Source organism: Arachis stenosperma, chromosome 9, assembly GCF_014773155.1.
Source record: "Arachis stenosperma cultivar V10309 chromosome 9, arast.V10309.gnm1.PFL2, whole genome shotgun sequence".
In the NCBI taxonomy this organism is placed as follows: Eukaryota; Viridiplantae; Streptophyta; class Magnoliopsida; order Fabales; family Fabaceae; genus Arachis; species Arachis stenosperma.
Window position 1 is genome coordinate 129,143,616 of NC_080385.1, and position 26,667 is coordinate 129,170,282.

Sequence of the window (26,667 nt, forward strand, 5' to 3'; positions counted from 1 at the left end):
CCTTGGGTTTGCCATGGTATCACTAAAAGAATTGTGGGTAGGGATTTGCTTTGATAGATATCCAATTTGCGCTTCTAGCTTTTGAATGGCAGCACCTTGATTTTGTAAATTGGATATCACTTCTTCCTTAAAGCCTTTCAAATCGGCCACATCTCTGCCCATAGTTACAATCATTCCTTCTATCCTGTTTAATTGATCTTGAAATTGTTGGTTCGGATTGGGTTGATGAGGTTGATTATCTTGGCTGTGATATGGTGGCTGGGAGTATGTGTTTTGTGTGGGCTGATAGAGTCTTTGGTTGGAGTGTTGGTAGTGGTATGACTCTTGTGTGTAGTGGAATGAGTCTTGTGGATAGTGAAATGAATTGTATGAATTTGAGAAGGAATTTTGTGCTGAGAAATGCTCAAGTGATGAAGAATTTGGATATGTAAAACTAGGAGGTGAGGTTGGATAATTCAGGGGTGATGGCTCTTGATGAATGGGGTGTGAATAAGTGAAATCTCTTTGGTTTTGATCTTCCCAGCCACAACTTGAGTAGTGATCAAATTCACCAAAACATGGACCATTTTGTGGCTCTGGGAAGTACCCCGTTTCCTGTTCCTGATACTCCCACCCACCATGAGCATAATAACATGAATCATTCTGTGGTGGTGGAGAGTTTCTCATGAATTTTGATTGACCAAAAGATGATGGATACTCCTTTCTTTTTTGCAATGTGCTCAGTCTCAAACAATACTCATCCAAAGATAGTGGAAATTCCATAGTGAGGCAATATCACAAACAGCTAATGGTTAGTATGCTAACAAGTGAATAAGCAAAGAAAACAAATTAAAATTTGCAGAAATTAGCAGTAATAAACTGAAACAAAAACTATTAACAAAAGAAAAGAAAAATTGCTCAATCTAGTTAACTTCCAATTGGAGAATTGTCAATCGAAAACCAATCCCCGGCAACGGCGCCATAAACTTGATGCTTGCATAAACTTGTTATGCTACGATTTAGGAAATTGCACAATCGGCAAAATTCCTTCCGGCAAGTGCACCGGTTATCGTCAAGTAAAAACTCACAATAGAGTGAGGTCGAATCCCACAAGGATTGGTTGAATGAGCAATTCGAATTAGAAGTTTGTTTAGTTGAGCGGAATCAACTTTTGGATGTGAATTGCATAAAATAAATGTGGCAGGAAACGTAAATTGCAAGGAATTTAAATTGCATAAACTTAAATTGCGAGAATTAAGGTGCGAGAAAGTAAATTGCTGAAATTAAAAGGGAATTGGGGAGGATTTGCATGAATTGAAATTGCAGAATGTAAATAGAAAAGGTAGATCAGAGATGGGGAGTTCATTGGGGTCAGGAGATATTGAAATCTCCGAATCAAAACATTTTCATCTCTTCCTCAACCAATGCATTCATTGAATCTTGCTTGGCAATCTTATATGATTGGATCCCAATTCCTTGGCTCACCAATTCTCTCTAAAAACAAACAATTCCCAATCCCTTGGTTTAAATGTTCATAAGAAGATGATGCTCGATCACTGATTATACCACACAGTTTCATGAACCACAATTTGGTAGGATTACATGTCACAATATCCATCCAAACCCCAATCCAATTCACTGTGAGAAAGTTTCTCTAGCATGAATCCATCATTCCTTTCCCAAGGTTCTGAAGGATTCCAATTATGGGTAGTTTCTTTCCCAAGACAACTACCCAATGGAATTAGATCGAGAAGCTTTCTAACAAAATTCAAGAGAAAAGATTGAAGAAGAAGATAAAACTATTATTGATTCATTGAATTACAATAGAGCTCTCTAACCCAATGAAAGGGGTTTAGTGATTCATTGCTCAGAATTCAATTACAAAACTGATGAAAAGTTCTCCAGTGTCTCAAAAGTATCCCCCTCAGGGGCTGGATTCCCCTTTTCCCCAGTCTCTCCTCAAATGCAGAAACTAAGGCCTTTAAATAGGCTCCCTAAATTACAAAATGAAAATGAAATTAAAAGCAAATTACAATCAAATGAAACTAAACTATTCTAGATGATTCTTGTGGCCTTGATTTGGTGTTGTTGATGGGCCTTGCTTGCTTGAAGGGTAGAGTGACATAATTGATCCAAAAAGGATAATGATCCATTAAACTACACTCAAACGTTGCACCCCCCTTTCTTGAGTCGTCACTTTGTTCTCTTGTCAACCTTGCCAATTTGATGCCAAATATAGACTATTATACCTCGTTGGAAAGCTATGGATGTCAGCTTTCTAACGCAACTGGAAGCGCATCATTTGGAGTTCTACAACTCGAGTTATACTCCATGGAAGGTGAAGAGGTCAGCTGGCCTGATTGCATGTTGGTACTCTGCTCTTCTATGCACATTACGGGGCTGTTTTCTCCCTCAATTTTTAGTATCCACCATGCATGCCATATATGCTTGGAAAGCTCTAGATGTCTTCTTTCCAATGCATTTTGAATCACCTCATTTGGAGTTTTGTAGCTCAAGTTATTTATGTTTGAAGAAGGCATAGTCAAGCTGTTCCATATAACACGTTTAAGCTCCAGTTTAAGCTTAAACTGGAGCTTAAACGCTGGCACTCCCTGGAGGCACAATTGGGTCGAACACGTTTAACCTCCAGTTTAAGATTAAACTGGAGGTTAAACGTGGAAAATGAAAAGGCAACCCTGGAGGAGAGAAATAGTCGAACACGTTTAACCTCCAGTTTAAGGTTAAACTGGAGGTTAAACGTGGGAATGCTCCTGGTGCCTCTCTTGCTTCTGGCGTTTAACCTCCAGTTTAAGGTTAAACTGGAGGTTAAACGTGGAAATGCTCCCTTGGTGAAATTCTCATTCTGGCGTTTAACTTCCAGTTTAAGGTTAAACTGGAGGTTAAACGCCAGTTCCAGCATTTCTCAGCTTTCATGATTTTGGCGTTTAAGCTCCAGTTTAAGCTTAAACTGGAGCTTAAACTCCACATGTGATATTCAAGCTTCCTTTATTGATTTTGTAGCTTCCTTGCCTAGCCTCTTCTTCCCTGAAATCATTCAAACACTGCATCAAAGTCTTGCTAAAATTCATGAGAATTCTTCCATTCATAGCATTCAAGGAATATAACTAAAAACTCATGGAATTTGCATCAAAATCTTCATGTTTGAATGATTTAAAACAAGCATGACTATTTGGCCCAAATGATTACTTAAGGCTCAAGAAAATGCATAAAATAACTAAAAATAAAAGAAAAAGGCTAGTGAAACTAGCCTAAGATGCCTTGGCATCAACAACCTTCGGAAAAGGGAACTGATAAGCGGATAATTTGTACGCTTTTTGGCATTGTTTTTAGTATGTTTTTAGTAGTTTTAGTTGAGTTCTTAGTATGTTTTTATTAGTTTTTAGTTAAAATTCACTTTTCTGGACTTTACTATGAGTTTGTGTGTTTTTCTGTAATTTCAGGTATTTTCTGGCTGAAATTGAGGGACCTGAGCAAAAATCTGATTCAGAGACTGAAAAGGACTGCAGATGCTATTGGATTCTGACCTCCCTGCACTCGAAGTGGATTTTCTGGAGCTACAGATACCCAATTGGCGCGCTCTCAACGGCGTTGGAAAGTAGACATCCTGGGCTTTCCAGAAATATATAATAGTCCATACTTTGCCCAAGATTTGATGGCCCAATCCGGCGTTCAAAGTCACCCTCAGAATTCCCAGCGTTAAACGCCGGAACTGGCACCAAAATGGGAGTTAAACGCCCAAACTGGCATAAAAGCTGGCGTTTAACTCCAAGAAGAGTCTCTACACGAAAATGCTTCATTGCTCAGCCCAAGCACACACCAAGTGGGCCCGGAAGTGGATTTTTATGTCATTTACTCATCTCTGTACACCCTAGGCTACTAGTTCTCTATATATAGGACCTTTTACTATTGTATTTGAGAGCTTTTGATCATGTTTTTATGATTGAACTCACTTTGGGAGGCTGGCCATTCGGCCATGCCTAGACCTTGTTCTTATGTATTTTCAACGGTGGAGTTTCTACACACCATAGATTAAGGTGTGGAGCTCTACTGTACCTCGAGTATTAATGCAATTACTGTTGTTCTTCTATTCAATTCCGCTTGTTCTTTGTCCAAGATATCACTTGTTCTTCAACTTGATGAATGTGATGATCCGTGACACTCATCATCATTCTCACCTATGAACAAAGTGACTGACAACCACTTTTGTTCTACAAGCAATCAAGGCTCTAGTGTTTATCTCTTGGATTCCTGATACACGATGCATGGTTGATCGCCTGACAACCGAGTGCTCGCCTGACAAATGAGCCAGCCATTCCGTGAGATCAGAGTCTTCGTGGTATAGGCAAGAACTGATGGCGGCATTCAAGAGAATCCGGAAGGTCTAACCTTGTCTGTGGTATTCTGAGTAGGATTCAATGATTGAATGACTGTGACGTGCTTCAAACTCCTAGCAGGCGGGGCATTAGTGACAGACGCAAAAGAATCAATGGATTCTATTCCGGCCTGAACAAGAACCGACAGATGGATAGCCGTGCCGTGACAGGGTGCGTTGAACATTTCCACTGAGAGGATGGGAGGTAGCCATTGACAACGGTGAAACCCTTGCATAAGCTTGCCATGGAAAGGAGTAAGAAGGATTGGATGAAGACAGTAGGAAAGCAGAGAGACAGAAGGGAAGGCATCTTCATACGCTTATCTGAAGCTCTCACCAATGATATACATAAGTATCTCTATCTTTATCTTTATGTTTTATTCATCATCTATACCCATTTGAGTCTGCCTGACTAAGATTTACAAGGTGACCATAGCTTGCTTCATACCAACAATCTCCGTGGGATCGACCCTTACTCGCATAAGGTTTATTACTTGGACGACCCAGTGCACTTGCTGGTTAGTTGTGCAAAGTTGTGTTTATGCCATGGTAGTGAGCACCAAGTTCTTGGGGCCATTACTAGGGATTATTTGAGTTGTGAAAAGTAGTGATCACAATTTCGCACACCAAGTTTTTGGCGCCGTTGCCGGGGATTGTTTTGTGTATGGACAACTAACGGTTCATCTTGTTGCTTAGATTAGGTATTTTTCTTCGGAGTTCTTAAGAATGAATTCTAGAGTTTCATGATGATCTGTTGAAGTCTGGCTGGCTGAGAAGCCATGTCTAATCTTATTGGACCGAGGTTTCAACTAATCATCACAATAGCTTGTTGATTTCTATCAATCTTGCTATTGGAGCAATGATCTGCTAAGGCTTGGCTGGCCATTGGCCATGTCTAGTTTTTTGACCGAAGCTTTTTTTGAAAGCTTGGCTGGCTGTGAAGCCATGTCTAATTCCTGGACCGGAGTCTTAGACTAGCATTGCAATGATTCCTGGAACTCAAAGTAAGAATTCTGAAACCTTTGTTTTCTATTTTCATATAATTTTCGAAAAATCCAAAAAAAAAAATTTGCAAAATCATAAAAATCCAAAAATATTGCATGTTTCTGTTCTTCTTGCATTCATGCATGTGTCTTCATTGATCTTCAAGTTGTTCTTGATGATTTCCTTGTTTTGATCTTTGAATTCTATTGACTTGAGTGTTTTGTTGTTTCTCATATGCATTCTCATTTTGTTAGTGTTAATAGTATACAAACTGCTAAGTTTGGTGTCTTGCATGCATTGTTATTTGATTTTAGTTGCATTTTGATTATTCCTCATTATTAAAAATCCAAAAATATTTTTAATTTGTGTCTTTTCAAGTCAATAATACAGAGAATTGAAGATTCAGAACATACTGCAGAGGAATTATACAGAAAAAGCTGGGCGTTCAAAACGCCCAGTGAAGAAGGACAGACTGGCGTTTAAACGCCAGCCAGGGTGCCTGGTTGGGCGTTTAACTCCCAAAAGGGTAGAGTTTTGGGCGTTAAACGCCAGAATGTGCACCATTCTGGGCGTTTAACGCCAGGATGGCACAAGGGGGAAGATTTTGTTTTTCAAATCAATTTTTTTTTAAGTTTTCAAAGTTCTTCAAAATCAAATCTTTTTCAAATCATATCTTTTCAATCAAATGTTTTCAAAATCAATTTCTTTCCTTTTTCAAAGATACTTGCTAACAATTAATGATTTGATTGAACATTTCAAGTATGTTGCCTTTTCTGTTGAGAAAGGTTTAATGTTTGAATCATATCTTTTCTTGTTAGGCAAGTCATTAATTTTTAAAATCAAATCTTTTTAAAATGTTTTTCAAATCATATCTTCTCAATCACATCTTTTTAAAAAAAAACCAATCATATCTTCTTAACCACATCTTTTTCAAAATAGTTTTCAATTAAATCTTTTTGATTTCTAATTTCAAAATCTTTTTCAAACATCACTTGATCTCTTTCCCACTCTTGGTTTTCGAAAATTGATTAGTGTTTTTCAAAATGTTTTTAAAATCTTTTACTTAATTTTCGAAAAATTACTTCCCTTCTTCTCACCTCCTTCTATTTATGGACTAACACTACTCCTTAATGCAAAATTCGAACTCCATCTTCTTTGATAAGTTCGAATTTTCTACCTCTTTCTTCTATTTTTCTGTTCCTCTGACACCTCAAGGAATCTCTATACTGTGACATAGAGGATTCCACATTTTCTTGTTCTCTTCTCTTTCATATGAGCAGGAACAAAGACAAAGGCATTCTTGTTGAAGCTGACCCTGAACCTGAAAGGACCTTGAAGCGAAAGCTAAGATAAGCTAAGGCACAACTCTCTGTAGAGGACCTAACAGAAATCCTCAAAGAAGAAGAAGCCATGGCAGCCGAAAACAACAACGATGCAAGGAAGGTGCTGGGTGACTTTGCTGCACCTACTCCCGACTTCTATGGGAGAAGCATCTCTATCCCTGCCATTGGAGCAAACAACTTTGAGCTTAAGCCTCAATTAGTTTCTCTAATGCAGCAGAATTGCAAGTTTCATGGACTTCCATTGGAAGATCCTCATCAGTTTTTAGCTGAATTCTTGCAAATCTGTGACACTGTCAAGACTAATGGGGTTGACCCTGAGGTCTACAGACTAATGCTATTCCCTTTTGCTGTAAGAGACAGAGCTAGGACATGGTTGGACTCATAACCTAAAGAAAGCCTGGACTCATGGGAAAAGCTAGTCAATGCCTTCTTGGCAAAGTTCTTTTCACCTCAAAAATTGAGTAAGCTTAGAGTGGAAGTCCAAACCTTCAGACAGAAGGATGGTGAATCCCTCTATGAAGCTTGGGAAAGATACAAACAATTGATCAGAAAATGTCCCTCTGACATGCTTTCTGAATGGAGCATCATAGGTATTTTCTATGATGGTCTCTCTGAACTATCCAAGATGTCTTTGGATAGCTCTGCTGGAGGATCTCTTCATCTGAAGAAGACGCCTACAGAGGCTCAAGAGCTAATTGAAATGGTTGCAAATAACCAATTCATGTACACTTCTGAAAGGAATCCTGTGAACAATGGGACTAGTCAGAAGAAAGGAGTTCTTGAGATTGACACTCTGAATGCCATAGTGGCTCAGAATAAAATATTGACTCAACAAGTCAATTTGATCTCTCAAAGTCTGTCTGGAATGCAAAATGCACCAAGCAGTACTAAGGATGCTTCATCTGAGAAAGAAGCTTATGATCCTGAGAACCCTTCAATGGAAGAGGTGAATTACCTAGGAGAACCCTATGGAAACACCTATAATTCTTCATGGAGAAATCACCCAAATTTCTCATGGAAGAATCAAGAGAGACCTCAACAAGGTTTCAACAACAATAATGGTGGAAGAAACAGGTTTAGCAATGGCAAGCCTTTTCCATCATCTTCTCAGCAACAGACAGAGAGTTTTAAGCAGAACCCCTCTGACTTAGCAACCATGGTCTCTGATCTAATCAAGACTACTCAAAGTTTCATGACTGAAACAAGGTCCTCCATTAGGAATTTGGAGGCACAAGTGGGACAGCTGAGCAAGAAAATTACTGAGCTCCCTCCTAGTACTCTCCCAAGTAACACAGAAGAAAATCCAAAAGGAGAGTGCAAGGCCATCAACATGGCCGAATTTGGAGAGGAAGGAGAGGAAGTGAACGCCACTGAGGAAGACCTCAATGGGCGTGCACTGACCTCCTCTGAGTTCCTCAATGAGGAACCATGGGAATCTGAGGCTCAAAATGAGACCATAGAAATTCCATTGGACTTACTTCTGCCTTTCATGAGCTCTGATGAGTATTCTTCCTCTGAAGAGGATGAGTATGTCACTGAAGAGCAAGTTGCTAAATACCTTGGAGCAATCATGAAGCTAAATGACAGGTTATTTGGAAATGAGACTTGGGAGGATGAACCCCCTTTGCTCACCAAAGAACTGGATGACTTGTCTAGGCAGAAATTACCTCAAAAGAAACAAGATCCTGGGAAGTTTTCCATACCTTGTACCATAGGCACCATGACCTTCAAGAAGGCTCTGTGTGACTTAGGGTCAAGTGTAAACCTCATGCCTCTCTCTGTAATGGAGAAGCTAGGGATCTTTGAGGTACAAGCTGCAAGAATCTCACTAGAGATGGCAGACAATTCAAAGAAACAAGCATATGGACTTGTAGAGGATGTTCTGGTAAAGATTGAAGACCATTACATCCCTGCTGATTTCATAGTCCTAGAGACTGGGAAGTGCATGGATGAAACCATCATCCTTGGCAGACCCTTCCTAGCCACAGCAAAGGCTGTGATTGATGTTGATGGAGGTGAACTGATCATTCAAGTGAATGAAGAATCCTTTGTGTTTAAGGCTCAAGGATATCCCTCTGTCACCATGGAGATGAAACATGAAGAGCTTCTCTCAAATCAGAGTCAAACAGAGCCCCCACAGTCAAACTCTAAGTTTGGTGTTGGGAGGCTACAACCAAACTCTAAGTTTGGTGTTGAACCCCCACATTCAAACTCTAAGTTTGGTGTTGGGAGGTTCCAACATTGCTCTGAGTATCTGTGAGGCTCCATGAGAGCCCTCTGTCAAGCTACTGACATTAAAGAAGCGCTTGTTGGGAGGCAACCCAATGTTATATTTTATCCATTTTCCTTTGTTATTTTATGTTTTTTGTAGGTTGATGATCATGAGAAGTCACAAAATTAATTAAAAAAGCAAAAACAGAATGAAAAACAGGAAGAAAAACAGCACACCCTGGAGGAGAAGTCACTGGCGTTTAAACGCCAGTGAGGCTAGCAGTTGGGCGTTTAACGCCCAGTCTGGCACCATTCTGGGCGTTTAACGCCAGAAAGGGGCACCAGACTGGCGTTAAATGCCAGGAAAGGGCAAGAACCTGGCGTTAAACGCCAGAAATGGGCACCAGCCCGGCGTTTAACGCCAGAATTGGCTCAAAACGTGATTTTGCATGCCATTTGGTGCAGGGATGACTTTTCCTTAACACCTCAGGATCTGTGGACCCCACAGGATCCCCACCAACCCCACCACTCTCTCTCTTCTTCACCCATTCACCAATCACCTCAACACCTCTTCCCCAAAAACCCCTCACCTATCAAATCCCATCTTTCTCTTCACCACTCACATCCATCCAAGCACTTTCCCTCCCAAACCCACCCATACATGACCGAACCATAAGCCCCACTCTCCTATATAAACCCCTCTTCACTCCTTCATTTTCACACAACCCAAACACCACTTCTCCCCCTCTTTGGCCGAACACAAAGCCATTCCCTTCTTCCTCATTTCTTCTTATTCTACTCTCTTCTTTCTTCTTTTGCTCGAGGACGAGCAAACCTTTTAAGTTTGGTGTGGTAAAAGCATTGCTTTTTGTTTTTCCATAACCATTTATGGCATCTAAGGCCGGAGAAACCTGTAGAAAGAGGAAAGGGAAGGCAAAAGCTTCCACCTCCGAGTCATGGGAGATGGAGAGATTCATCTCAAGGGTGCATCAAGACCACTTCTATGAAGTTGTGGCCATGAAAAAGGGTCAACTTTGATCAAAGGTTGGACCAAGTCCTCATAGACCTTTGTGAAGAGGGCGCCCAATGGAAGAGAGATTCAAGAGGAAAGCCGATTCAACATAGAAGGAGACATCCTCATTGATGAGGACAAGCCCATCACTAAGAGAAGGATGGAGCAAACAAGAGACCCCTCTCATCATGAGATCCCTGAGATGCCTCAAGGGATGCACTTTCCTCCACAAGGCTATTGGGAGCAACTAAACACCTCCCTAGGAGAATTGAGTTCCAACATGGGACAACTAAGGGTGGAGCACCAAGAACACTCCATTCTCCTCCATGAAATTAGAGAAGATCAAAGAATCATGAGAGAGGAGCAACAAAGACAAGGAAGAGACATTGAGGAGCTCAAGCACTCCATAAGATCTTCAAGAGGAAGAACAAGCCGCCATCACTAAGGTGGACCCGTTCTTTAATCTCCTTGTTCTTTATTTTACTGTTTTTCGAATTTTTCATGCTTATGTTTGTTTATGTTTGTGTCTTATGATCATTAGTGTCTTAGTGTCTATGCCTTAAAGTTATGAATGTCCTATGAATCCATCACCTTTCTTAAATAAACAATGTTCTTAATTGAAAAAGGGAAGAATTGCATGAATTTTGAATTTTATAACAGATTAATTATTTTGATGTGGTGGCAACACTTTTGTTTTCTGAATGTATGCTTAAACAGTGCATATGTCTTTTGAATTTGTGGTTCATGAATGTTGGCTCTTGAAAGAATGATGAAAAAGGAGACATGTTACTGAGGATCTGAAAAATTATAAAAATGATTCTTGAAGCAAGAAAAAATAGTGAATACAAAAAAAAAGAGAAGAAAAAGCGAAAAAAAAAGAAAGAAAAAGAAAAAGAAAGAAAAAAGAAAGAAATAAAGTTGTGATCCAAGGCAAAAAGAGTGTGCTTAAGAACCCTGGACACCTCTAATTGGGGACTCTAGCAAAGCTGAGTCACAATCTGAAAAGGTTCACCCAATTATGTGTCTGTGACATGTATGTATCCGGTGGTAATACTGGAAGACAGAGTGCTTTGGGCCACGGCCAAGACTCAATAAGTAGCTGTGTTCAAGAATCATCATACTTAACTAGGAGAATCAATGACACTATCTGGATTCTGAGTTCCTAAAGAAGCCAATCATTCTGAATTTCAAAGGATAGAGTGAGATGCCAAAACTATTCAGAGGCAAAAAGCTAAAAGCCCCGCTCATCTGATTAATACTGATCTTCATAGATGTTTTTGGAGTTCATTGCATATTCTCTTCTTTTTATCTTATTTGATCTTCAGTTGCTTGAGGACAAGCAACAATTTAAGTTTGGTGTTGTGATGAGCGGATAATTTGTACGCTTTTTGGCATTGTTTTTAGTATGTTTTTAGTAGTTTTAGTTGAGTTCTTAGTATGTTTTTATTAGTTTTTAGTTAAAATTCACTTTTCTGGAATTTACTATGATTTTGTGTGTTTTTCTGTAATTTCAGGTATTTTCTGGCTGAAATTGAGGGACCTGAGCAAAAATCTGATTCAGAGACTGAAAAGGACTGCAGATGCTGTTGGATTCTGACCTCCCTGCACTCGAAGTGGATTTTCTGGAGCTACAGAAGCCCAATTGGCGCTCTCTCAACGGCGTTGGAAAGTAGACATCCTGGGCTTTCCAGCAATATATAATAGTCCATACTTTGCCCAAGATTTGATGGCCCAATCCGGCGTTCAAAGTCACCCTCAGAATTCCCAGCGTTAAACGCCAGAACTGGCACCAAAATGGGAGTTAAACGCCCAAACTGGCATAAAAGCTGGCGTTTAACTCCAAGAAGAGTCTCTACACGAAAATGCTTCATTGCTCAGCCCAAGCACACACCAAGTGGGCCCAGAAGTGGATTTTTATGTCATTTACTCATCTCTGTACACCCTAGGCTACTAGTTCTCTATATATAGGACCTTTTACTATTGTATTTGATAGCTTTTGATCATGTTTTTATGATTGAACTCACTTTGGGAGGCTGGCCATTCGGCCATGCCTAGACCTTGTTCTTATCTATTTTCAACGGTGGAGTTTCTACACACCATAGATTAAGGTGTGGAGCTCTGCTGTACCTCGAGTATTAATGCAATTACTGTTGTTCTTCTATTCAATTCCGCTTGTTCTTTGTCCAAGATATCTCTTGTTCTTCAACTTGATGAATGTGATGATCCGTGACACTCATCATCATTCTCACCTATGAACAAAGTGACTGACAACCACTTTTGTTCTACAAGCAATCAAGGCTCTAGTGTTTATCTCTTGGATTCCTGATACACGATGCATGGTTGATCGCCTGACAACCGAGTGCTCGCCTGACAAACGAGCCAGCCATTCCGTGAGATCAGAGTCTTCGTGGTATAGGCAAGAACTGATGGCGGCATTCAAGAGAATCCGGAAGGTCTAACCTTGTCTGTGGTATTCTGAGTAGGATTCAATGATTGAATGACTGTGACGTGCTTCAAACTCCTAGTAGGCGGGGCATTAGTGACAAACGCAAAAGAATCAATGGATTCTATTCCGGCCTGAACGAGAACCGACAGATGGATAGCCGTGCCGTGACAGGGTGCGTTGAACATTTCCACTGAGAGGATGGGAGGTAGCCATTGACAACGGTGAAACCCTTGCATAAGCTTGCCATGGAAAGGAGTAAGAAGGATTGGATGAAGACAGTAGGAAAGCAGAGAGACGGAAGGGAAGGCATCTTCATACGCTTATCTGAAGCTCTCACCAATGATATACATAAGTATCTCTATCTTTATCTTTATGTTTTATTCATCATCTATACCCATTTGAGTCTGCCTGACTAAGATTTACAAGGTGACCATAGCTTGCTTCATACCAACAATCTCCGTGGGATCGACCCTTACTCGCGTAAGGTTTATTACTTGGACAACCCAGTGCACTTGCTGGTTAGTTGTGCAAAGTTGTGTTTATGCCATGGTAGTGAGCACCAAGTTCTTGGGGCCATTACTAGGGATTATTTGAGTTGTGAAAAGTAGTGATCACAATTTCGCACACCAGGAACCAATCCAGAACACTCAAGATAGACTACATCGTGGTCGACGTAAGCTCAGCCTACAATGCCTTAATAGGTCGGACAACATTAAACCAATTCGGCGCAATAGTTTTAACTCCACATCTATGCATGAAATTCCCAACTGCAGAAGGGATAGCTACAATAAAAGCAGATCAAAAGATGGCGCGCCACTGTTATAACGAGAGTCTAAACCTCAGAGGCAAAGGCGAAGAGTTCCACACAATTGAACTTGGCGGAGTTCAGAGGCGAGAAGAACTTCGTCCACAACCCGAAGGAGAGGTAGTGAAAGTTCAGATCGAAGACACCTCGGACAACTTAACTAATATCGGCACGATTCTAAATGGAGAAGCAAAAGAATCACTCGTACAGTTCCTACGGGATGATGTCGACCTCTTTGCATGGAAAGCCGCCGACATGCCAGGCATAAATCCCGAACTGATGAGCCACAAGTTGGCAGTCTATCCAGGATCTCGGCCGGTACAGCAAAGACGAAGAAAACTTGGGCCATAACGGTCCCAAGATGTGGAAGAGTAGGTGCAACCACTACTGTAGGCAGGATTCATAAGAGAAGTTAAGTACCCACTATGGCTAGCAAACGTCGTCTTGGTGAGAAAATCAAATGGGAAGTGGCGAATGTGCACCGACTATACTGACCTCAACAAAGCCTGCCCAAAAGATCCTTATCCACTCCCAAGCATCGACGCTCTAGTAGATGCCTCATCTGGATATAAGTATCTCTCGTTTATGGACACATATTCTGGGTACAATCAAATCCCAATGTATCCACCGGATCAAGAAAAAACCTCATTTTTAACACCCAAAGCGAACTATTGATACATCGTAATACCTTTTGGTCTTAAGAATGCCGGAGCTACTTATCAAAGGCTAATGAACAAGGTCTTCTCAGACCACATCGGAAAAATTATGGAGGTCTACGTGGATGACATGTTGATAAAGACACAAAGTGAAGAGACATTATTGTCCGACTTGGTCCAAGTGTTCGACACTATACGGAAGCATGGCATGTGACTCAATCCGGCAAAATGCACTTTTGCAGTAGAAGCAGGCAAATTCTTGGGTTTTATGCTCACACAAAGAGGAATCGAGGCAAATCCAGATAAATACCAGGCCATACTCAACATGAAGAGCCCAACTTGTGTCAAAGAGGTACAACAACTCAACGGGAGATTGGCAACCTTGTCCAGATTTCTAGCAGGGTCAGCGATAAGATCCCTTCCTTTCTATGCTACTTTAAGGAAAGGAAAGAACTTCGAATGGACAACGGAGTGCGAACAAGCCTTCCAAGATTTCAAAAAATTTCTAGGACGGCCACCCATCCTATCTCGACCACGAGAAGGGGAACTACTCATATTATACCTCGTGGTGGGGAATCGAGCGGTAGCCTCAGCACTAGTTCGAGAAGACGACAGTGGGCAACAACTCGTGTACTTTATCAGTAAAGCACTACAAGGATCCGAGCTAAACTACCAAAAAATAGAGAAGTTTTCCTACGCTCTCATAGTAACATCTCGACAACTTCGCCCGTACTTCCAGGCCCACACCATTAGGATTCGGACCAACCAGCCCATAAAGAGGATATTGTAGAAGACAGATCTAGCAGGAAGAATCCTACAATGGGCAATTGAGTTGTCCGAGTTCAACCTCCAATACGAGGCACGGACAGCCACTAAATCACAATACCTAGCCGACTTCATTGCAGAATTTACAGACACCCCGGAGACCCCCCCTAGAGTGGAATATATACGTAGACGGTTCCTCAAATAAAACCGGAAGCGGCGCAGGTGTGATAATCGAAAGCAACCAAGGAACCCAACTTGAGCTTTCCCTCAATTTTGGATTCCCAGCCTCAAACAACCAGGCGGAGTACGAAGCGTTACTAGCTGGTTTGAAGCTAGCTAAGGAGGTTGGAGCTCAAAAACTCAACATCTTCAGCGATTCACAAGTCGTCACCTCACAAATAACAGGGAGCTATCAAGCCAAAGATCCTACCATGAAAAAATATTTGGATAAAACCAAGGAACAACTTGGACAACTCGGGGAATATAAGATCCGCCACATACCCCGTGAACAAAATGCCCGAGCTGACGCACTCTCAAAACTAGCCAGCACCAAACCAGGGGGCAACAATAGAAGCCTCATCCAGGAAATACTACAGAACCGATCAATATCGGAAGAAGAAAAAGTCCTAGCCATAACAGTTCGGGATCAAGGATGGATGACCCCCATAATTAACTACCTCAAAACAGAAGCACTCCCCACAGATGAAAATGAGGCAAAGAGGTTAAAAAGGGAGGCACAGTACTACACTATCTTAAACAAAACCCTGTACAAAAGAGGGATCTCAATACCATTATTAAAATGTGTACCGACCTCCAATACAAGGGAAGTCTTGGAGGAAGTACACAGCGGCATTTGTGGCAACCATCTCAGAGCGCAAGCTCTCACCTAAAAGATACTCCGGGCGGGATTTTATTAGCCAACTTTACAAAAGGAAGCTACAGAATTTGTAAAGACATGTCCACCATGTCAGAAACATGCCAACTTTCACATCGCCCCGCCAGAAAAGCTCATCAGCGTGACCTCACCTTGGCCATTTGCAAAGTGGGGACTCGATCTTCTCGGACCCTTTCCCCAGGGATCAGGACAAGTCAAATTCCTCATAGTAGGAGTAGACTATTTCACAAAATGGATCGAGGCAGAGCCCCTAGCCAACGCCACTGCTCAAAGAAGCCGGAAATTCCTATATAGGAACATTGTCACAAGGTTCGGGGTCCCATACTCCATCACCACAGACAATGGCACCCAATTCACAGATGCAGGCTTCAGAAAATTAGTAGCCGACTTGAATATAAAATACCAGTTCACATCCGTCGAACATCCCCAAGCCAATGGACAAGCCGAAGCGGCCAACAAAGTCATATTGGCTGGGCTGAAACAGAGACTGCAAGAAGCAAAGGGAGCTTGGGCCGAAGAACTTCCACAAGTCCTATGGGCATATCGAACAACACCACATTCCACCACAAACGAATCACCATTTCGATTAGCGTACGGAGTGGAGGCAATGATCCCAGTAGAGGTCGAGGAAGGGTCCCCTAGAGTGGTCCACTACAATGAACAAGCCAACTCTCAACTTCAAAGAGAAGAGCTCGACCTACTTCCGGAAATCCAAGAAAGAGCTCGGATCAGGGAAGAAGCGCTAAAACGTCGAATGGCTTCCAGATATAATCAAAAGGTAGTGCCAAGAGGTTTCGCTGAGAATGATCTCATCCTAATCCGAAATGATATTGGAACAACTCGACCCGGAGAAGGAAAGCTGGCAGCAAACTGGAAAGGACCCTACCGAGTCATAGAAGTACTTGGGAAGGGCTACTACAGACTGTCCGAACTCGATGGACGAGAGCTTCCCAGATCATGGCACGCCTGCAACCTAAGAAGGTACTATAGCTAGAGAAGGTAAAAGATCTCATCATAGGATGCACTCTTTTTCCTGAAAAGGTTTTTTAATGAGGCACCAAGTTGAGATTCAGAAATTATCCGACTTAAAGGGATGAAAAACTCCCGCATGTATATATTTGCACTTTCTTTTGAATAAAATATATTTTAGATATTCTACAAATTCTCAAGACGCATTAATCTGAAGCATTCATCGTCCGATTATAAAGCAACAGATCGGCAGAAAGTGAAAAACAGATTCACTGCACGATCACGATAAAGACCAATAGAGATGAAAACGCGATTCATCTAAAGGTCGACCAAACAAAGATAGAAACCACCTTCTACAAATCGGCAAAGATGAACACAGAATAATGCAAGAAGTTATCGAAAGTGATCCAGAAAAAGAACCTGACGAGGTCTTATGGATTGCTAAATAATAACTTAAAAGACTGGCCGACACTAAAAAGTCGGACCAAGTCAACCCAAGTTATCAGCAAATTCTGGAAAGAGGTCTGGCCAACCCTATGAAAGAGGAATTGCTATAACTTAGAAGAGATTGACAGGACGAAGTCGGTCTCCTACAAAAACAAGTTATAAAAGTAATCCCTGAAAGAGACCTGACGAAGGTCCAAGAAAGAGGATTACAAAAATAACTTAGAAGAGGCGACGTAAAGAAGTCGGCCTCCTACAAACAAGTTATAAAAGTAATCCCTGAAAGAGACCTGACAAAGGTCCAAGAAAGAGGATTACAAAAATAACTTAGAAGAGGACGACGTAAAGAAGTCGGCCTCCTACAAACAAGTTATAAAAGTAATCCCTGAAAGAGACCTGACAAAGGTCCAAGAAAGAGGATTACAAAAATAACTTAGAAAAGGACGACGTAAAGAAGTCGGCCTCCTACAAACAAGTTATAAAAGTAATCGCTGAAAGAGACCTAACAAAGGTCTAAGAAAGAGGATTGCAAAAATAACTTAGAAAGGACGACGTAAAGAAGTCGGCCTCCTACGAACAAGTTATAAAAGTAATCCCTGAAAGAGACTTGACAAAGGTCCAAGAAAGAGGATTATAAAAATAACTTAGAAAAGGACGACGTAAAGAAGTTGGTCTCCCACAAACAAGTTATAAAAGTAGTCCCTGAAAGAGACCTGGTAAAGGTCCAAGAAAGAGGACTACAAAAATAACTGGAAAGAGGACCAACGTAAAGAAATCGGTTATGGATTGCTAGAAATATAAGCAAGAGAAAGAAAACCGAAAAACAAGTTGGACCCACACAGCCACGACCTCAAAGGATCCAAGCTACAAACATAAGTACAAAGAAATCCAAAGAGGCTGAGCAGCAAGGAGACTTCCAAAGCTTAGAAAGTGCCAAGACAAGCGCAAACAAGCATGATATAAAATACAATATTAAACAAGCTTCAGGGTCAGGCCCAAAAGATTGAAAACTACTTGCTGTTTTTTGCAAAATAAAAGTTGCTAAACAAGCAACTAGAAGGAGTACCAACAATCAGCAAAATATTCAAACAACAAAATAAAGAGTTTTAAAGCCCACAAACTGGGCTATTTACACAAATATCCAAGAGAAATCAGCAAAGATCGGGAGCTTTCTCGGCAGCATCAGTACGGGGAGAAGGAGGGCGAGTCTGAATAGGCACAGCATCTACGGTTCCATCATCCCGGTTCAGAATCTGGCAATCCGGATCAGACATAACTGGAGGAACTGAAGAGGTTGACACTTTGGCAGAAGGCACAGGGGGAGGTTCAACATCGTCATCATCCTGGTCATCAGGGACAATCTTACCATCCCTCACAACATTATCCAGGCTGAAGAGAGTAAGGTCGGCCTCGGGAGCAATAATCCGAACCTGCTCCTTCAGGTTCTCATAGGCAGCATTTATGCTACCAACAAGATGACCCTGGAGCTCGGAGTAATCAGCTCGGGCGTTCTCCAACTCCTCCTTCAGACGCATTCCCTCCCGATAGGATGTGACATAGTTGTCTTTATGCCTCAGGGCCGTGTCCTCGGCCAGCCTCACAGAAGTCGCCAGAGAAAGGGAACTCGCCTTTTCGTTCTCCAGATCCTTATCCAGCTTGGCCACCCTCACTTCAAGCTCCTCCTTCAAGCCCTTCATCCGATCAAATTCCCATTTAGCCTCCTCCATAAAGGCTTTAGTGGCATGGAGAGGAAGATTTTGAGCAGTTCGGTACAGGGCAGCTCCCATATGTGCCATCCTAATACTGCTCCGAGTTATAAAATCCAAATGGTGAAGGAGTGATACGTCATCCATAGGAAGGACACCATAAGGACCGATTTGCTGATCTACGAACTCGACCGCATCACAATCAGGGGAATCAAGGTTGAAAGGCTCAATTGTTTTTTGCTTCTTGTTGGGAGGAGCACCAGAAGCAGCGGCAGAAGACTGTGGAGGCTCAGCCAGACAAACCCGAAGAGTGGGAATCACCTTCCTCGGCCCGGGAAAACTCGGCATGGGTGGCTTTGATAAACCCCATTTGTAGGGTTTATCTTGTATTGATTTTAGGGGATTTTATAACCTTTTACCCACATTTATCCATTGAAATAGCATGGTTTTATAACTTCTCCTTTAATTGTGCTTAAAAGTGAAAACATGCTTTTTAGGTCTTAAAATAGCTAAATCTAATTCTCCTTGATTCCATTAGATGCCTTGATATGTTTGTTAAGTGATTTAAGGTTTAGGATGCAAATATTGGATCAAGGGAATGAAGAAAGAAGCATGAAAAGTTGGAGAACTCATGAAGAAATGAAAGAACCGAAAAGCTGTCAAGCCGACCTCTTCGCACTTAAACGACCATAACTTGAGCTACAGAGGTCCAAATGATGCGGTTCAAGTTGGGTTAGAAAGCTAACATCCGGGGCTTCGAAACGATATAAGATTTGCCATAGTTGCTACACGTATGGTGGCGCGTACGCGCATAGTACGCGCACGCGCCATTGCTGCCACCTGGTTCACTTAAAGCAAAACGTGGCCAGCGATTTTAGAAGCCTTGTGGGCCCAATCCAACTCATTTCTGATGCTATTTAAGCCAAGGATTGAAGGGAGAATCAACATACTTTACATACTTTTCATACTTTACATACTTTACATACTTTTCATACTTTACATACTTTTCATACTTTAGATGTTAGTTACCATTAGTCATAGTTTAGTAGTTAGAATTAGTTTCTAGAGAGAGAAGCTCTCACTTCTCTCTAGAATTAGGATTAGGATTAGGATTAGTTCTTAGATCTAGGTTTTAATCTTTGCTTTCTTCCACTTCTATCTCTCAATTCTTTGTTGCTACATTCATCTTCTTCTATTCTTTTGTTGAAATTTCCTTTATGTTGTTCTTATGTTTTGTTGAAGATCTACTTTTGTTCCTTCCATTTTCTTGCAATTCAATAAGAGGTAATTCATAATAATTGTTCTTCTTTGCTTTTCTATTGTTGATCTCTTGCCTTTGTAGTTAGATCTCTCTTTAACTCTTGCAATTTATGTTGTTTACTTTTATTGCCTTTTATGTGTTTGTTGAAATGCCTCTTCTAGATATAGTATAGATTTTGTTCCTCTTGGCCTAGGTAGAGTAATTAGTGACACTTGAGTTATCTAATTCCTTTGTTGATTGGTAATTGGAGAGATTGCTAATTGGTTTGGAGTGCACTAAAGCTAGTCTTTCCTTGGGAGTTGGCTAGAACTTGTGGCTCAAATCAATCCATCCACTTGACTTTCCTTTATTTAGTAAGGGTTAACTAAGTGGTAGCAATGAACAATTCTCATCACAATTGAGAAGGATAACTAGGATAGAACTTCTAATTTTCATACCTTGCCAAGAGCCTTTTATAGTTGTTAGTTTATTTTCATTGCCATTTACTTTCATGCTTCATATCCAAAACCCCAAAACACATTTCTAACCAATAACAAGACACTTGATTGTAATTCCTAGGGAGAACGACCCGAGGTTTGAATACTTCGGCTATTAATTTTAGGGGTTTGTTACTTGTGACAAACAATCTTTTGTATGAAAGGATTATTGTTGGTTTAGAAACTATACTTGCAACGAGAATTCAATTGTGAAATTCTAAACCATCAAAAATCCAATCATCAAGCTTCACTTGAACTTGAGAAGATCCCTCTCCGGCTGCCTTGGCCGAGATGTTTTGAGCAGCAGCCACCTTCCTTGCCTTTTTGAAGGCCTTCATGGAATCATTGTTTTTTGACATCTCTGCAAAAACAGAATTAGCCACAGTAAAGGGTTACAATCACAACAAGAGGAAGCAAATTAAGAAACAAATACATACACAAGCCAGACAGTAACCAAAACAGTCCGAACCAGAGACGGATCACTCAAAAGCCTTTTTGTATCAAGATGGGGTAGTTCCCCCCACAAATCTTCAAGCATCTCCCATGTTTAACGAGACACCCTAACATCCTTCTGCCACTCTAAAGGGAAAGCAGGCTCATCATTTTCATCAAGAAAAAAGGGGCGGGCCCCCTCGACAGCACGAACTCTAAAGAAGTAATTCTTCAAATCCTTAAAAGACTCATCATACATGGCAAAAACTTTATGGCCCTGGACAGACCTGAAAGAAACCCAGGAAGCTTTCTTCTTGGAAGAGGCACCAGGCTTGGCAGAGACAAACAGATAAAGGAAAAGAGTCTGAGAAGGAGTTACGCCTAACTCTTGGCAAAGCAGCTGAAAGATCTTAATAAAACCCTAGGAATTCGGGTGAAGCTGGGATGGGGCAATGTTACACAACCACAACAAGTCGGTCTCGAAAGCAGTAAAAGGAAAAGTAATGTCCAACTGGCTGAAGAAATATTCATAGGCATAGAAGAAGGGACGCTCCCCCTCAACGAAAGTAGAAAAACAAACCCTCTCGTCAGAGTCGAGAGCTACAAGCTCATAATCCCTCTCCCGGGCACTGTTACCACAAATCCTATGATGTTTCCTCAGCTCTACACAAAATTCAGCGTCCACGACAGAGACACACATTAAGGCAAGGGAGTCCAGCCAATCGGACATCCCCTCGGAAACTTTGGAAGATATCTCTACAACGTTATTGCGAGAAGACATTAGGCCAACTAATCCTACAATAAGAAAAGAAGATTGGATTACTAAAAAACATCTCGGACGAGGGGCAAAACAACTCGACTAATATGATACAGGCGAACAAACAGAAAAGGAAAACCCCAAGACTCAAACCAAAGTCCTGGGGCATCCTTTGGAGGCAGTAACAAAGCAAGGTTTCAGGAAAAATCTACAGCTTACTTCCGGCATCTTTCAAACAAGAAAAGAAGATTTCAAATAAACAAACGTTTCGAAAAAGGAAAGTAAAAACACAAAAAGTCATCAAAGCCACTATCTTTCTACAGTCTACCAGCAAAGAGCATTGTCAACATCAAAAATGCCAAGCAGAAAATCGTCAAAGACACAACCTTTTTCAGAATCAAGCAAAAACCATCATCGAAAGCACAAGCAGAAATGGTGATAACATGCAAAAGCCCCAAAAGCATCAAGCAATAGGAAAAGCAAAAAAGTTCACACAAAAGACGAAGAAACTCTAGAACACGCAGCAATCAGGCGTAGTAAAAGCAGAAAGATCCAAACTTTCTCCAAGCAAAAATCAAAGCTTTCTCAAAATCAGACATGAAAAATTGACGCGGAAAGAAAAAGGAAGAAAAACCGAACCTGGAAAATAGGAGAAAACCTCGAAAGAAAGCTGAAGAGCAGAAGCGACAGAGTCACCCCTCGAACGAAAAAAAAATTCACCAGAAGAAGACTGAAGGAGAAATCCAGAATCACTCCTCTTCCACAAAAAGCGGTAGTAGAGCAGGCATCGCAGGAAGAAACTGTGAACTCTAGGGAAAACAGAAAATAAGAGAGTAAAGGGAGAAGTTACAAAGAAAATGAAGAAGAGAAATCGTTTCTGATGGCAAAATTCAAAATAAAAACCAAGGAAAACGGGGCATTTAAAGCTAATTAATAAGGGTATTAAACCCTTGCACGTTCCCAAAGCACCGATATAAAAGCGCGCGCTTTTAAAGGAAAACGTTCCACATTCAAAAAAGGCTCTACAAAGAAAGGAATCGACAAAATGCTTGAGTTTGGCTTCACTAGAGAAAGACCGAGCTCAAGCAGGGGCACTGTTCATACCCAGGGTCGAGCTATCCGACCTGGGATGATTGGAGACAAAGCGACCGACCTCTTCAGGTCAGACTATCCGACCTCTTTCTAAAAGAGCTCGGCCAAATCGACAGGAAAGCCCAAAAAGGGCCCAACTCAAGGGATACGACCCAGATCCAAAGGCAGCCCAAGCCTATAAAGGATAAGGGCGGTTCCATTGAAGATAAGATGACCTCGCCAAAAGATAAGATAAGATAAGATAACTAACTTATCTTATTTAAGAAGGTCATCCCACACTATTATAAATACACTGGAGCACCCAGGTATAACTCATACTCTGATTCTACTAAAAACCTGCTTAATACCCTTGCTAACTTAAGCATCGGAGTCCCTTGGAGGTACCTCCACCCTTCAGTGACAGAGGATCAGCAGCACCATCAGTCCAACAAGTCGGACGCACCAGCTCCGGCCACCATCCACCAGCCCCGGCCGCCATCCACCAGCCCCGGCCGCCATCCACCAGCCCCGGCCGCCATCCACCAGCCGGACACGTCGGCTCTGACCAGTACAGAAGATCTCATCCGAGATCAACCTACAGTTTCAGGTAACCCTCGGAACAGTATTGAAATCCCTCTTTTGTATAGAGTGTTGTTTATGATAGTGTAGTGTTGTGCCTCCCGTTTTAACCTCTTTGCCTCCTTTTCCATTCTGTGGGGATTTTTGGGGTGTCTGTAAATTCTGCAATGAAGTTGGCCAGGTATTGTGATTCTGTCCGAGCCTCGTATTGAAGGTCGAATTCGGACAACTCGATTGCCCATTGCAAGATTTTGCCTGCTAGGTCTATTTTCTGCAAAATCCCTTTTATGGGCTGGTTGGTCCGAACCCTAATGGTGTGAGCTTGGAAATATGGACGAAGTCGTCGAGATGTTAGTATGAGAGCATAGGCAAATTTTTCTATTTTTTGATAGTTCAGCTCGGATCCCTGTAATGCTTTACTGATGAAGTATACGGGTTGTTGCCTGCTGTCGTCTTCTCAAACTAGTGCTGAGGCTACTGCCCGGCTTCCCACCGCGAAGTACAGCATGAGTGGTTCTCCTTCCCGTGGCCGAGTTAAGATAGGTGGTTGTTCCAGGAATCTTTTGAAATCTTGGAAGGCTTGCTCGCACTCCGGTGTCCATTCAAACTTCTTTCCCTTCCTTAGAGTGGCGTAGAAGGGGAAAGATCTTATTGCTGATCCGGCTAGAAATCTGGACAAGGCTGCCAACCTCCCGTTGAGTTGTTGTACCTCTTTGACACAAGTCGGGCTCTTCATGTCGAGTATGGCCCAAAATTTATCCGGGTTTGCCTCGATTCCTCTTTGTGTGAGCATAAAACCCAAGAATTTGCCAGCTTCTACTGCGAGGGTGCATTTTGCAGGATTGAGTCGCATGCCATGCCTTCTTATAATGTCGAATACTTGGGTCAGGTCGGACAATAGCGTCTCTTCACTTTGTGTCTTTATTAACATGTCGTCCACATAGACTTCCATGATTTTTCCGATGTGATCCGTAAAGACCTTATTCATTAATCTCTGATAAGTAGCTCCCGCGTTTTTAAGACCAAAGGGCATGACGATGTAGCAGTAGTTTGCTTTTGTGGTTAAGAATGAAGTTTTTTCTTGGTCAGGTGGATACATTGGGATTTGATTGTATCCCGAATATGCGTCCATAAATGAGAGGTATTTATATCCGGAGGAGGCATCTACCAGAGCGGCGATACTTGGGAGTGGATAAGGATCTTTTGGGCAGCCTTTATTGAGATCAGTGTAGTCAGTGCACATTCGCTGCTTCCCATTTGATTTTTTTACTAAGACGACGTTAGCTAGCCATAGTGGGTACTTGACTTCTCTTATGAATCCTGCCTCCAGTAGAGCTTGTATCTGCTCTTCTACAGCTTGGGATCGTTCTGGTCCGAGCTTTTTTTGTCTCTGTTGTACTGGCCGAGATCCTGGGTAGACCGCCAACTTGTGGCACATTAACTTGGGGTCTATGCCTGGCATGTCTGCAGCCTTCCATGCAAAGAGGTCGACGTTATCTCGTAAGAACTGTACGAGTGATTCTTTTATGTCTCCTTTTAAGATCGTACCAATATTGGTTGTTTTATTCGAGATGTCTCCGATATGGACTTTCTCTACTTCACCTTCGGGTTGTGGGCGGAGTTCTTCCCACTTCTGAACTCCACCGAGTTCGATTATGTGGAACTCTTCTCCTCTGTCTCTGAGGTTTAGACTTTCGTTGTAACAGCGACGCGCCATCTTCTGGTCTGTTTTTATTGTAGCTATCCTTTCTGGATTTGGGAATTTCATGCATAGATGTGGAGTCGAGACTATTGCGCCGAGCTGATTCAAGGTTGTCTGACCTATTAAGGCGTTGTAGGCTGAACTCACGTCGACCACGATGTAGTCTATCTTGAATGTTCTTGACTGGTTTCCTTTTCCGAAGGTTGTGTGTAGTGGGATGTATCCCAGTGGTTGAACTGGGGTGTCTCCCAATTCGAAAAGGCTGTTTGGGTATGCTCTAAGTTCTTTTTTGTCCAGGCCGAGCTTGTCGAAGGCGTTTTTGAACAGGATGTCGGCGGAGCTCCCTTAGTCTATCAGTGTGCGATGGGGATTTGCGTTTGCCAAGATGATAGTGATGACCATGGGATCGTCGTGTCCTGAGATGATATCGGATGCATCTTCTTTGGTGAAGGTAATTGCGGGGGTGTCGGGCGCTTCCTCCTTCCCCTCAACATGATATACTTCTTTAAGATATCTTTTGCGAGATGATTTGGAGATTCCTCCTCCCGCAAATCCACCGTGTATCATGTGGACGTGTCTTTCTGGTGTACGAGGTGATCGCTCGATTCGTCCGACATCTTCGTCCCTTCTTCTTTTTCTTTGTTCATCGTCCCGGGTGGCCAGGTACCGATCTAATTTCCCTTCTCTTACTAGCTTTTCTATGACATTCTTTAAGTCGAAATATTCGTTGGTGGAATGCCCACGGATTCGATGGTATTCACAATATTCGGTCCAATTTCCTCCTCCTTTTTTGCCTTTGAGTGGTCGAGCTGGGGGTATTTTTTCAGGCTCGTTCTTGCACTTCGTTCAGAGATGTAGGGTATTTTTTCGATATAGACTGGCTAAAAGGTCCTTCTCGCAGGCCATTGATGAGGCCCATAATGGCGGCCTCTGTTGGTAGGCTTTGTATGTCCAGGCATGTTTTGTTGAATCTTTCCATGTAACTGCGAAGACTTTCCCGATCTCCTTGCTTGATTCCTAACAGACTTGGGGCGTGTTTAGCCTTATCTTTTTGGATGGAGAATCTGGCCAGAAACTTCTTGGCTAAGTCGTCGAAGCTTGAGATGGACTTAAGAGGTAGATTGTCGAACCATCTAATTGCTGTTTTCGTTAAAGTAGTTGGAAAGGCTTTGCAGCGAACTGTATCTGAGACGTCGGTAAGGTACATTCTACTTCTAAAATTGCTAAAATGATGGCCGGGATCTGTAGTGCCATCGTACAAAGTCATATCCGGGAGGTTAAAGTCCTTAGGGATTTTGGTCTTCATGATCTCCCTAGTGAAAGGATCTTGATCCTTGCGAGAGCTGTCCTCATGGGTGGATCGAGTAGCTTTGGCTTTGAGATCGGCTTCGAGTTTTAGAAGTTTATCTTCTAATTCCCGGTGTCGCCTTATCTCCCTTTGTAGATCTTTCCCAGCTTCTCGCTGATGTTGGGCTTCTTTTTTGAGTTGCTTTAAACGATCTTGAAGCGCCTTTATCGCTCCCGGGTTTGGTGAGTTTTTGTCCCCCCAGCTTCTCGCTGATGTTGGGCTTCTTTTTTGAGTTGCTTTAAACGATCTTGAAGCGCCTTTATCGCTCCCGGGTTTGGTGAGTTTTTGTCCCCGTTAGATTCCGGGGTATCTTTTGGTGTAGTGTCCGCGTTTTTGTGCGGCGTTCTATCTTCTAGATCTAAATCGTGGCCATTGTCATAGTCTTCCGCCATGGTGATAGGATGACTTCCAGGTCCACGGCAACGGCGCCAAT

General features: G+C 42.0%; 1 non-coding gene across 1 annotated transcript; it reads right to left on the minus strand.

The window, feature by feature from the left end:
• Nucleotides 1–7,162: 7,162 nt before the first annotated feature.
• LOC130953942 (small nucleolar RNA R71) lies at nucleotides 7,163–7,270 on the minus strand. The gene has a single exon (XR_009076100.1). It is a non-coding gene; the product is annotated as a small nucleolar RNA R71 (small nucleolar RNA).
• Between the last annotated feature and the right edge of the window lie 19,397 nt (nucleotides 7,271–26,667).